The sequence below is a fragment of the Malaya genurostris genome, chromosome 2 (assembly GCF_030247185.1).
Source record: "Malaya genurostris strain Urasoe2022 chromosome 2, Malgen_1.1, whole genome shotgun sequence".
Classification (NCBI taxonomy): Eukaryota; Metazoa; Arthropoda; class Insecta; order Diptera; family Culicidae; genus Malaya; species Malaya genurostris.
The window spans coordinates 329741595-329755784 of record NC_080571.1 but is presented as its reverse complement, the minus strand read 5'-3'; the positions used below and the strand labels follow the sequence as shown (position 1 = coordinate 329755784).

At 40.7% G+C, this 14190-nt stretch overlaps 1 protein-coding gene across 2 annotated transcripts in view; it reads left to right on the top strand.

The window, feature by feature from the left end:
- The window catches only part of LOC131431498 (nitric oxide synthase), a 235662-nt gene that overhangs the window by 11797 nt on the left and 209675 nt on the right, over positions 1 to 14190 (top strand). The gene's annotated exons all lie outside the window — the stretch shown is intronic.

The following is a 14190-nucleotide window of genomic DNA, read 5'->3' as shown; positions in this document are numbered from 1 at the left end:
AGTAAAACAGGGCTTCGCGTTCGGGTCTCGAGTAGGGCATTCTTAAGTGAACTATACTGGTTGAGTGTAAAGCTTCTTTTTTGGAAAATTTAAAAGTTCAACATAAGAAATACGAAACTAATGAAACGTTTGGAATTAAGTTTGGAGTTTTTTTTTAACTCTACTTTCTATTCTATTGAGATCAAAAATTAAGTACAATACTCAGTTGGCAAACTCAAAACAAAAGCATTAGCCTAGTCGTTTTTCTGCCTCTTGTTTGAAAAGCTCAAGGTGCAAAATCTCTCAGCAAACATCGTGTAATTGATCCGCTTTCGGTAATATTTTATGCATATGGTTGGGAAAGATTCTCTTCTGTTCGTATTTTTTTAAAAACCACTACGAATGGTTCGTTCGAATTAGGTCGTTAGAAATGTTCTTGGGCCGGCTCGGAGGTGTACGATAAATCTTGCAGTGTGGGATTTTATGTGTTGAATGTAGAGATGGAAGTAAAAAGGTTCACAAATCATGTTTTAAGAGGATGAACGTTCTAGCCCAACAGAACTGAGCAAAGTTAGTTGTAACGACTAATGTCAGCTTGAAAATCTCGATACCGAAAGACATCTTGACACAGTTTTACCTACGTACTCTAATCCGTTTAGGTGGATTCGTGAGGGAAGCATACTGGCAAAGTGTGCACGTGTGAAGCATCTATAACCCTTAGGGGACTCTGTACTTCCGAATAGATGTAAACATGGTGTGCTTTAAGGCTGATTATGTTTCAATGAAGAAATGGAATAATACGCTATGCGTACGTGTCTGTTGTTTTTAATGGTATACTTTCTAAATTTTATTCACTCACTTGAAGGTTTTTAGTTACATGAAATGAAGCGGCTTGAGAAATGATTAACCCCGGCTCAAATCGATTGCAATTTTTACGACAAAACATTTTTTTAATGCTTTTATTAGTAATACTTCGATACAAAAACAAAACCTAATCACACAAATTCAACAAACACACCTAAAAACCCCTGTGATTTTACATCTTATTGGATGCACATAAATGGAGCGTCGCAGTTCACGCAAATTTTCATGAAAGAACATTTAGTATTGTGTCTAAAATCCATGACATGAAATTCTTTCAAATAAAAAAATGCTGATAGCAACCGCCGCGACTTGAACCGAGAATCATTGGATCGCAAGTACGTCTGTTAGTCGACTGAACCACAGAGGCATGCATCTGCTTGGCTGGTAGAAGGCGTATTTAAATTCATACTGTCGCTCCTGCGAGTAGAATGCAAGTTACAGTTGAAACCAGTAAAATTCAATCTAATCCAACATTAAGTCATTACAAATGAAATTTTCCGTCATTTGACAAATTAGGTCTTTATGAATTACATCGTATGAGGGATTAAGCACTGATGAGTCACTGCACTGATGAGTCAAAGACGAAACGTAAAAATAATAAAAAACGGTTATGTGCCCTAGCACAAAATTTGGCTAACCCCTAAATGACCATACCTGCATCGGCCAGAAATAGTCGAAAACACGTTTTCGTTTGGCACGTCAGAATAGACATTGCACTCCGTTGCAAAACAAAAAGTGTTCTGTAAGTAGCAGAAACTTTACGTCTGCTTAGCGGTTCAAATTGAACTGCCGAGTTTAGCACTAAGCAGTTCAATTTGAACTGCTCTGCACTGATGAGTCAAAGACGAAACGTAAAAATTTTTACATCTTATTAGATGCACATAAATGGAGCATCGCAATTCACGCAAATTTACGTGGAAGAACATTTGATATTGTGTCTAAAACTCCATGACATGAAATTCATTGAAATAAAAAAAAAAGAATTTTGTAGCAACACACCGCGACTTGAACCGAGAATCATTGGATCGCAAGTTCGTCTGATAATCGACTGAGCCACAGAAGCATGCATCTGCTTGGCTGGTAAAAGATGCATTTGAATTCATACAGTCGCACCTGATGACAGAACGCAAGTTACAGTCGAAACCAGTAACATTCAAGCTCATCTAACATTAAGTCATTACAAATGAGATTTTCCGTCATTAGACAAATTAGGTCTTTATGAATTACATCGAATGAGGGATTAAATAACCTGCAAAATTCAATTTTTTTCGGAGTGTACAAAAATGGCGTTCAGGAATAAGTTGTAGGGAATCGATTGGGCACTCTAAAAAATTATACACTAAAACAAATTTTTGATTTTTTTCTCAATAATTTCCAAATGAACCAAAAAAAAATTAAATAAAAAAAATCAGGGTTTCGATTTTTTTTGAAAATTTTGATTTTAAAGCTCTTATTAAAACCTACAGATTGATGGCTATCTCATTTGTGCCTTTTGAAAAATGAAGAAGTTACTACTAAAACAATTTACAGATATATTCGAAATTTCAATTTCTCGTTGAAAGATAATCATTTAAAAAAGTAGAATATTATTCTACAGGTTAAAGGCAATAGATTGGTTCATGGTGTTCTTTCTTCTAAAAGTAGCTGTTCTTGAAATACTTGGATATTTAATTATAACACCATTTTTATGTTTCCATCAATTGTTTATTTGCTTGCTATATCTATAATTATTACATGTACATGAATAATTCTCAATTATATTTAAGGTTTTAAGTTTTTGAAAATTGTATGAGTACTACGTGCATCGTCATTCGAATACAGTCAAGCGACGATTGTGGTTTCTGAAATTGGAACGAAAGAATGGTATTTCTGTGTGCCTGGAATCATTTTGGTATCCTTATAAACACTACTCCACTCGGTCACACTCCGTTCATATTCTTCTTGTGACACGTAACAAAAAGACATGGCCGTAAATGCATCTCGACGTCTCTGCTCTGCCCATTCATATAATTGTTTTGCAGTTGTGATTGGGTGTTCATGTTTTCACGTCGTGCCATTCGCTTTAAATTACCCCCGAGTGCATCACATGGTCCTTTACCATGAAAAGTTGCAAAAAAATGCCTCTCAGCATCAATGTTATACATTGATTCAAATTTACAGAGACTTGCAAAACTTTTTCTGTTTTTGTACTGCGAGGCAGCTCCGTTAGACATGAATAAAACCTTAAATATAATTAAGAATTATTCATGTACATGTAATAATTGTAGATATAGCAAGCAAATAAACAATTGTTGGAAATATAAAAATGGTGTTATAATTAAATATCCAAGTATCTCAAGAACAGCTACTTTTAGAAGAAAGGATATCATGAACAAATTCATTGCCTTTAACCTGTAGAATAAAATCCTATTGTTTAAATGATTATCTTTCAACGAGAAATTAAAATTTCGAATATATCTGTAAATTGTTTTAGCTGTAACTTTTTTATTTTTGAAAAGGCACGAATGAGATAGCTATCAATCTGTAGGTTTTAATAAGAGCCTTAAAATAAAAATTATCAAAAAAAATCGAAACCCTGATCATTTTTTTGGTTTATTTTGAAATTATTGAGAAAAAAAATCAATTTTTTTTTCAGTGTATATTTTTTTAGAGTGCCCTATTGATTCCCTACAACTTCTTCCTGGACGCCATTTCTGTACAATTAACGGTTTCCGAGTTACATCGATTTGAAAAAGGCAATTTTTGTGAAATGCAAAAATACATACACCCTTTTTAAAAATCAGTCGTGAGTCGGATTGACCTCTCAATCGGTTCAAAATTTATGGTTTGCCATACTGAAGCCATGTGCAAAGTTTCATTCAAATCGGAGTCGAGTCTGGTGATCTGCTAAGCTTTTCGGGAATTGCTCAGGTGTAATTGAATACGATAATTCATCCTCTCGAACAATTAGAGCAACGCGAACGGATACCACACCGATGATGCGATGAAAAGAATAGCTGAGATTAGATCAGGGTACGGCCATCCCAAATATTACACGCTTCGTATGGTAGATTAGCCCTTGATAAAATGAGACATTAGTCACACACACACACGCACACCTGTCGAAGTTTCCCTACCATCAGCCACAGAAACCAACCTCTCTCGATGTGGTCTAACAAATTTGTAACTAAGTGGTGTGGAACTGATGAGTGGCGTTGATAGCAAAGTGTCACCCAGGATTTTTTTGTGTGTGATTAATTGCAATTTCGACAGTTGTGCTTGTGGTTCGGCGGTTTGGTGGTTAGGTAATGTAAATAAAACTGTTCTGTGGGAATTATGCGGCTTAAATTTTGTTATCGGTAAAGATTTTCCCAAGGCTGTATCCGCTCCCACAATATTCATCAAGTGTGGGTTTCGAAAATAGATATTTATCGAAGGGATCAGGTATGGAAAATTTTGGTTCCGTTTCGGTACTGGGAAAATTCATCACACACGTGGGAGTAATGATATTCACTTTCAGAAGATGTTAATAGAACTTCGTCATATGAGGTTCAATATGTGCCAGCTGTTTCGTTTTTCAACGTTATCTATAAACATTATGAATTTCAAGTTGGATAGAGTCGAGTCGTTCAAATCAGTTATAAAATTATTAGCATTTTCTTCGAGAATAGATTACTGGTATAAAAAAAGGAGCAGTGTTGCAGTACCAAATGAACGTACGGAATGGTACACTGCGCTATAAATTATTTCATTCGACTAGTTCAGAAATCCCCTCACTCACAAGTGAGAAAGCCACTTGCACTATCACAAATGCGCAATGTAGGTAGATTACACCGTAGCAGCTTATCTGATTATCCGTTATCGCCAGTTCAGCTTAGACCACCAAGCTTTAAGGACGTTTAGAATATACGGTGCATGTTGTTATAAACCTTGTTCGTAAAGCCTTGTGAATTTATGAAATCGAAATTTCCTGAATCGGAACCTGCATGAGATTCCGATTGGTCGCAACAAATTGGTGCCGTGACCAGGATTGATTGCTGCATGCGATCACGGACCACTTAAGGAAAGACCGTTCCATCGCCATCGTGAATTATTACGACGCCACGTTAAGTGGTTATTGTGTAGCGTAAAACAATTGATCCAACAAACAGTACGGTTCTGCATCCGCCATCGCGCTTGTAGCACGTGGTCATTGCTGTTGACCCAGGCAAAGCTGTTGAAATATATGAAATACAATGCCTAATTCTTACTGGTAACAGGTTAGTAGCTGTCCAATTCCTCCTTCTATTCCGCTGGTGCGCTCTAGATTGCGTTCTCCCATTTTTTTTTCGAGTGGCATTCATCATTACTGTCTACGGTCCTCGACGGTCCAGTCAGGATTTCGATCGGTTGTGCTTCGTACCGTGCCTACGCTGGGACAATTGCTCCGCAGAAACGATTAGTCTCGAAAACATTCGTGCGACCATATAGGCTGGTTTGGTTCCAGTTGGCTGATTTATATATACAAGGCAAATTTAGCCTTGGACAAGGTACGTACCTCTCCAAGTGTGCTAAAATCCTATCCCAGGGCTACTGGTCTTAATTTTCCCAGGAAACGGTTGTATAACGCTCTCTATTCACCACATCGTCGTCAGTGTACAGGAGCGTATTCCAAAATGACGGACGAATAAGAAAAACGGCAGTTAGTCCGTCGACGCATGGCACTACTCGCATCGCTGGGACGAGCGACTCAATTCCTAATGGCGTACCAAGAGGAGCGGGACAGGCTTGAGGTGGAATTGCGAATCGAAAATTTGGACGCTATCAGACAGGACCTTGAAGATATTCAAGCGGCTCTTGAAGGTATCGAGGAAACAAGCGAAGGTATAAATTTAAACTCCCAAATCCGTTCCTCATTTGAAGGACAATATTTTAAAATAAAAGCGGGTCTACTTCAAAGGCTTCCTTCGACTATTCCTGTTGGCAATGTTTCTCCTCATTCACCCCCTACATTTCCCTCCAGCTTAAAGGGTCTTAAGCTTCCGACGATCACACTACCTGAATTTAACGGTGATTTTAAGGAGTGGCTAGCCTTTCACGACACCTTTCTAGCGTTGATCCATTCAAATCAAGACGTGCCGGAGATCCAAAAATTTCACTATTTGAAGTCAGCAGTGACGGGTGAAGCAGCACAAGTGATCGAGTCATTTGCGATCAGTGCCACTAACTATTCATTGGCTTGGCAGGCATTGGTTGACAGGTACGCGAATGAATATCTTCTAAAGAAACGGCACTTGCAGGCAATGCTGGAAATCCAAAGGATAAAAAAGGAAACAACAGCATCGTTACATACGGTTGTAGACGATTTTGAGCGGCACACTAAAATCCTTCAGCAGCTTGGTGAACCAGTGGATTCTTGGAGCACAATATTGGAGCATTTACTGTGCGTTCGCATACCCGATGAAACTCTTAAGGCATGGGAGGACCATGCATCGACTATTGAAACCCCAACCTATGGAGCTCTTGTTGAATTTCTGCATCGACGCATCCGTGTGCTTGAATCTATTTCGGTGAATCATGTTCAACCTTTGCCTCAATATGTAACGTCTTCGCATGTGTCGGCAACCAGCAAGTTCCACCAGATCACACCAACACGGAGTATAGCAGCGGACAGTTCTAGTCAGTGTTATGCCTGTGAGCAACGTCATCCGTTGATAAAATGCATAAGGTTCGACAAGATGAGTGCAGTAGACCGCCTGGCTTTGATCAATGCAAATCGGCTGTGTCTAAACTGTTTTAGGAATGATCATTTTTCAAGACACTGTCCTTCGAAGTACACTTGTAGATTCTGTAAGCGACGTCATCATTCTCTTCTTCACGAAGGGTTTGGAGATAGTACAACCTCCGTTTGTTTCGATCAGACACCATCTGGTATTGGCAACACTACCCACGCATCGACTTACGTAAATGTGAGCTCTCCTGGTGAGGAATCGGCATCTTCCATGTTCTCTGCAACCAGTTCTCTTCAATCGGCGGAGGTCAGCTGTAATACATCAATGCAACGGTCTGAGAAAAACATGTTTATGTTAACGGCAGTTGTCGTGGTCATTGATCGCTACGGTAAGGAACATTTGGCACGTGCCTTGTTAGATAGCGCATCTCAACCTAACTTGATCACCGAGAAAATGGCTCAACTGCTGCGTTTGAAACGAAAAAAATCAAATGTTATCGTTCAAGGAATTGGCGAGCAGCCACAGAACGCTAGAGAGTCGATACACGTCCAAATTCAGTCTCGAAAGAACAATTTCTCTGTTAATGCTGAGTTTTTGATTCTTCCTAGAGTCACTCCCGAAATACCGGGTCATGATGCCTCAATAAGTCACTGGAAGCTTCCTGCAAATCTGTTCCTAGCGGATCCTCAATTTCACAAGCGTGCCCCGGTCGATATGATTCTCGGTATCGAACACTTTTTCTCATTCTTCCCGACTACTAATCGTATACAGCAGCAAAAATCCCGCCCAATATTAGTAGACAGCGTTTTTGGATGGATAGTATCCGGTACCACACGCGAAATTCCTTCATCAGGACAGAATCCGCCATGTAATATCGTTGCCGTCTCTCTGTTCAACCTTGAGGAGAGAATCGAACAATTTTGGAAGGTCGAAGAATTACAACCCCGATCCGATTATTCCTGGGAGCATAGGCAGTGTGAAAAATTATTTTCAACGACCACTACTAGAACTGTAGAAGGGCGATATATAGTACGTTTGCCTCGTCAACCCAACTTTAATCAGCTAATTGGACAATCCGAGCCTACGGCACTTCACCGGTTCCAGCTATTAGAAAGGCGACTCGATAGGAATCCTGAATTAAAGAAGGAATATCACAAGTTTATGGCAGAATACCTCTCTCTTGGACATATGCAATGTGTTCAGGACGATGACGGACATCATTCTGAAGGATACTACCTCCCACATCATCCGGTAGTGAAAGAAGCCAGCACGACGACGAAATTACGCGTGGTCTTCGATGCGTCATCCAAGACCTCAACAGGCTCATCGCTCAATGAAGCCTTGTTGGTAGGTCCTGTGTTGCAGGACGATCTCCTATCCGCAATTCTCCGATTTAGAACCTTCCCAGTGGCGTTGGTGAGTGATATCGCCAAAATGTATCGGCAAGTCTTACTTCATCCAGACGATACACGATATCAACGAATCTTGTGGCGATTTTGCTCTACAGATCCTATTCAATGCTATGAATTATCCACAGTTACCTATGGCTTAAGCCCATCTTCATTTCTCGCTACGCGTACGCTACAGCAACTATCAGCTGACGAAGGCGATTCCTATCCTTTAGCAGGACCAGCTGTGCTGAAAGGTTTTTATGTGGATGACTTCATTGGAGGAGCACAGTCCATCACAGAGGCAATCCAATTGCGAAGGGAATTGAGTGAGCTACTAGCAAAGGAGGGCTTCTCACTCCGAAAATGGACATCAAACAACACACGAGTACTGGCCGATTTATCTCCCGAGGAAATTGGTACCCAATCACCCATCGAATTCGACGCTCATTGGACGGTAAAGGCGTTAGGGATTTCTTGGGAGCCCAAATCTGATATCCTTCGCTTTGACTCAAAAATTCGTCACCACTCCGGCGCTCACACCAAACGCTCTATCCTCTCGGCGATATCTCAATTGTTCGACCCATTGGGGTTGATTTCTCCAATTATCGTTACGAGTAAGTTGATAATGCAGCGTTTATGGATGCTGTGCCAAATGATATTGCGATGTCTTGGGAAAGGTTTGCAACACAGCTCCCAAAGATAATAAACTTCAGTGTCAACCGCTACGCCTTTCTTCCAAACGCAACATTCCAGCTTCATACATTCTGCGACGCATCGGAATCTGCGTACGGTGCGTGTACTTATGTTAGATGCATTAGTTCTTCAGGGCAGATTCATGTACAACTCCTTGCGTCCAAATCCCGAGTAGCTCCGTTAAAAAGGATCACACTTCCTCGTTTAGAATTGTGTGCTGCCGATATTGGTGCCAAATTACATGCTCGTATCGTGGAGGCTCTACAAGTTCCTGTCGCTGGCTCATATTTTTGGTCGGATTCTACCGTTACCTTGCAGTGGCTACGTGCACCGCCCTGTACATGGAAAACCTTTATAGCCAACCGAGTATCAGAAATCCAATGTTTGACTCACGGTGCACCCTGGAAACATGTTGCAGGAACAGAAAATCCGGCAGATCCTATATCCCGCGGAATGCATGTTGACGACTTTTTGATCAACGATTTGTGGAAGCAGGGTCCAAAATGGTTATCTTCTCCTGAAGTGAATTGGCCTACTACTAAGTTACCTGAGTACCCAGAAAACGGAAGAGAACGAAGAAAAGTGATCGTTACTGTAGCAAGAGTTAACGTCTCATCTAATACCGCTAACCCAATTTTCGGTAGGTTTTCTTCATACGAACGTCTACTTAGATCGACTGCTTATGTGTTGCGATTTATCACCAACGTTAAAAACAGAACCCGATCGCAACCGACCCCCTTTATTTGATCGCTTCCCAGTATTTCACTAAACGCAGATCATCTCAATGTGGCAGAAAAAACTCTGACTCAATTGGCACAGAAGGATGCATTCCATGAGGAAATTCGGAATTTACAGTACAATAAGTCTATTGGCAAGCATTCACCAATCCGCCGCCTTTTTCCATTTCTAGACCCTGAGGGAATAGTTCGTGTAGGGGGGAGACTAAAACTTTCAGATCAGCCATTCCTAATTAAACATCCTGCTTTATTGCCTAGCAACCATCCTCTAACTCGCCTAATTGCCAAATCATACCATTTATCGCTCATGCACGGTGACGGCCGCCTAACACTGGCGGCTATGCGCGAAAAATATTGGCCCGTACTTGGCCGAAGAGTAGTTCGCAACATTCTACGTAACTGTTTTCGTTGCGCCCGAGCCCAGCCTGTCCCAGCAAGTCAACAAATTGGACAACTTCCGCCTCATCGAATAACGCCTAGTCGACCCTTCTGTATCTCTGGTGTGGATTACGCTGGTCCGGTTTACTTGAAGCCGGTACACAAACGAGCTGCTGCAACGAAGGCTTACATCTGCATCTTTGTTTGCTTCTGCACCAAGGCGGTGCATATCGAATTGGTGAGTGACTTATCAACTCAAGGATTCCTGTGTGCTCTTCGACGCTTCATTGCCCGTCGTGGACTGCCCAGTGACTTGTATTCCGACAACGGAAAGAACTTCGAAGGCGCTGCCAACGAGCTGGAGGAAGTCTACCGAATGCTGCAAGATGAGTCGCGACAAATCGTGTCTGATAAATCCTGCGAGCGAATCAATTGGCACTTCAGCCCGCCAAAGGCCCCCCATTTTGGAGGCTTATGGGAGGCAGCAGTGAAAGTGGCTAAACGTCAACTTTATCGACAGCTTGGTAATTCGAAACTCTCCTTCGAGGATTTAGCCACTGTATTGTCCCAGATCGAAGCAAGCATGAATTCTCGCCCCATCGTACCACTAAGTGAAGATCCGAACGACATATCAGCGCTGACCCCAGCGCATTTCTTGATTGGAAGCACAATGCATTCGCTGCCCGAGCCAGACTTTCTTAAAGTTCCGCTGAATCGTCTCGATCATCATCAACGTTTGCAACGTATCTACCAGCAATTCTGGCATCATTGGCGGACAGAATATTTGCAAGAACTACAACATGACTCTAAGGCTTCTCATCCCAATACAGATATTCAACCAGGTAGACTCGTCGTGCTGACTGATGAACTTCAAATACCCGTGAAGTGGCCATTAGCCAGGATAATAGCGGTTCACCCTGGCAAGGATAAGTTGGTAAGAGTCGTCTCACTGCTTACTAATCGTGGAGTTGTTGTACGCCCAATCACGAAGATCTGCATGCTACCGATGGAAGAAAGGGAGGACGACATGGTGCATCCGGACGAGCAGTCTTCCACTGGCCCTTCACTGTTAGCGGAACAAAAGGAAGATGGCATCTAGATATTTTGTTGTTTATTTGTATTATTTAAGGTATATTCAACTCTTTGCATGATTGTTATTGAAGATGATAGTTAGGATGGAAAAAATACTAGTTAGGATAAGGAAATTGAAAATTTTATTTTCAAGGTGGCGGCGATGTTGCAGTACCAAATGAACGTACGGAATGGTACACTGCGCTATAAATTATTTCATTCGACTAGTTCAGAAATCCCCTCACTCACAAGTGAGAAAGCCACTTGCACTATCACAAATGCGCAATGTAGGTAGATTACACCGTAGCAGCTTATCTGATTATCCGTTATCGCCAGTTCAGCTTAGACCACCAAGCTTTAAGGACGTTTAGAATATACGGTGCATGTTGTTATAAACCTTGTTCGTAAAGCCTTGTGAATTTATGAAATCGAAATTTCCTGAATCGGAACCTGCATGAGATTCCGATTGGTCGCAACAAGCAGGTTTCTAAAAATTGTATTCATATCTAGTTCAAAATGACTTTTTTAGTGTATACAATATCAGTTAGCTCGTAATAAATCTCACAAGTCTCATAGTAATCAACAACAATATCAACTCTTAAACAATACAAACATCGATAGGTAATGTATTAAATAAGCTAACATCGAATTTGTTGTTGATTCTGGACGTGTGTTATTTTTCGATCCAAATTGAGAGATGATTTCCCAGCGGACATTTGGTTCCGTCGAATTTGAAGAAAAAAAATCATTCAAACAAAAACACTCTGTTGCCACCTCCAGACGGACACCTTTATAAGGTTCAAAAATTTAATCCAATCAAAAAATCTGCACTGGTTGGAAAGGGTTGGAAATAAAATAAGCGAAAGCCAGACAACGTACGAGTTGAGAATGCACAGTGAGGATGGGTTTACCGGAGCAGAAAAAGTTTTCCTACATCGATGTTGCCACCATATCTGTAGAGTAAACAAACAATGTTTGGCTGGATGACAGAGGTTGCAAAGTTTTCCAGCGAAATCAAATATGTGAGTGGAAACTTGTTGATTCTGACACGACTCAACTAGCTTATTGAATATTCCAATGTCATTAGAGTTCATAATGAAGCACACCGGGAGTTTTGACGATGTACAATCAACCATCATCAACCGTAGCCGCAGGTAATAAACATTTCCGGTTTCTTGACATGGCGGATTTGGTTTTGTGGGTTTTTTGTGAGAATGTTTCAACTCATTGACCAATATTTGATGATGACATATGCAGCAAAACAAGCCGATGCAAATATGCTTATTATTTTACTTTTTTCAACCATTTTATACCACTACTGTAACATACATAGTTTGCAAAATGGATTCAGAGTTATATGGTGCAAAGGAGTTTGCAGGTTGAAGGACCACTTGGTTGATAAAATAAATTCTCCTGCTGAATTTAAGTTAAACGAGAATCTGAATGAAAATTGTTTATGTTAAATGCCGTTTGGGCTGGGTTACTAACCAATGAATTTGATTAAAACGGATTTTCTAGAAATTTGCTGGGAATGAATCACCACGTTATGGGAATGATTCAGAAGGTGGGAAAGTGGGTTCCTCACGAATTGAATAGGAAGGAGGAAAGTGAAAAACGATGAGTGAAATTTGGCTTTCTCGGTTTTCTACTCCGGATTGAGACGGAATATGAGAAATGGATTTCATTTGGAGAACTTCAAGAGCAGCTCATTTTGATGACAAACAAAAACTTCAGTAATTGTTACTCGCGTGACTTTAGAAGCGCAGTTATGACCAGTGACTAGCGACATAGTTGAGATCAATAAAAAATGTGCCTTATCCACCTAGCATACCATTTTTTTTTTCGGCTCATGTCAAATCACTATACATTCAACGCACATCTCCGGCGTATCGGGATCGTGGAGAACGGGCTCTGCACCTGTGGCGACGGTTATCAGGACATCGAGCATGTCGTGTGGTCGTGCGTAGAGTATCGTGACGCCAGGTCGAAGCTACTGGAATCCCTCAGGGCCCGAGGTAGACCGCCTGAGGTGCCGGTTCGGGATGTGTTGGCGAGTCGGGATAGTTCATATATCCTTCTCATATACCAGTACCTTAAACACATTGATATACAAGTGTAATGTGTTATTCCTCGCTCAGAAAATATAATCTCCACCTACAGGTTCGACACTAACATCCGCCCGATTCTCTCGATCCCCGTCCCTGTCCACCATCTTCATTGGAATTAACAAGATCTTTTTTTTTTGTCACTAACTTTTTCGTTCCCCTTTCCCTGTTTTTCACCATCTCGATGGCAACTAATTAGATCTCTGTCGTTTTCAAACATTTTGTTCCCACACCCCTTTTTTACCCCGTTTCCCACAATATTTACTTCTTTTTTTTCATTCTCTTCCGTAACATCACCATCACCGGAAGACCGCTCCAGTCAATGACCAGCATGCGGGCCACCCGCCGGGCCTTCGTAGCCTGGGCGTGTTTCCCGCGGACCCACACGGACCGAAGGATGCGGCCAACATGGATATTCGCCATTTGGAAGACCCTCACCCAATATTCAATTCACCTCGCCTGCTGGAAGCTGAATTGTCGAGAATCCGCTACCCCGATACTACATTACATAATGATACTATTCTAGTTTTAAGTCAGTCGTAATTAAGATTAGTAAATACCCTTGGCATCTTAGAGCTTAAGCAGTGTGCCTTAATATTATAATATATTATTGAATAAAAAAAAAATACCATTTTTTTGTTGATCCGTGTGTGTTTTTTAGCAAGGATATTCTTCGGTTTTTGTACATTTTCATGAAATTATTTTTGTGACCGTTTGAAATGACAGTTTAAAATTTCAATTACTCATTACTCTGTGATTTCGGGCCGAAAATATAAAATTGCATGAAACCATAAAATTTTTCTTGTAGATCTAAACGTGTGATAATTGGTTAAGCATCTCATCAGATGTCGAAGCGAGTTTCACTTTTAGGTTACTGGTCATTATTAACGGTACTTCCAGAACCAGTATTCAGGGAGCAGCACAACTCAAAACGGTTCGTATGGCCATGAATCGACATGATGAATAAATTGGAATAGTGTTGAGCCAAACTTTAAAAATTTTTTTTGGTATTGTCATCTTCTATGACGGTTTGAATTTCATCGGATAAAATTCACCAATTTCGTGTAGGACCATAAATCTTTTAATTGGAATTTTTGTTTATGCAATTAGGTTAGGTCTTCTTTGAGGATACGATTGATCTCCTCTATTCCTATATTCTACTACAGCTAAAATGTTTAAGTACCATCCGGGATCGAAAATATAATAACCGGTAAAACTGAAATAAGCTTATTTGGTAATCGACTATCAAAATCTGCAATTCCGATTGATTTTTGTGAAATTC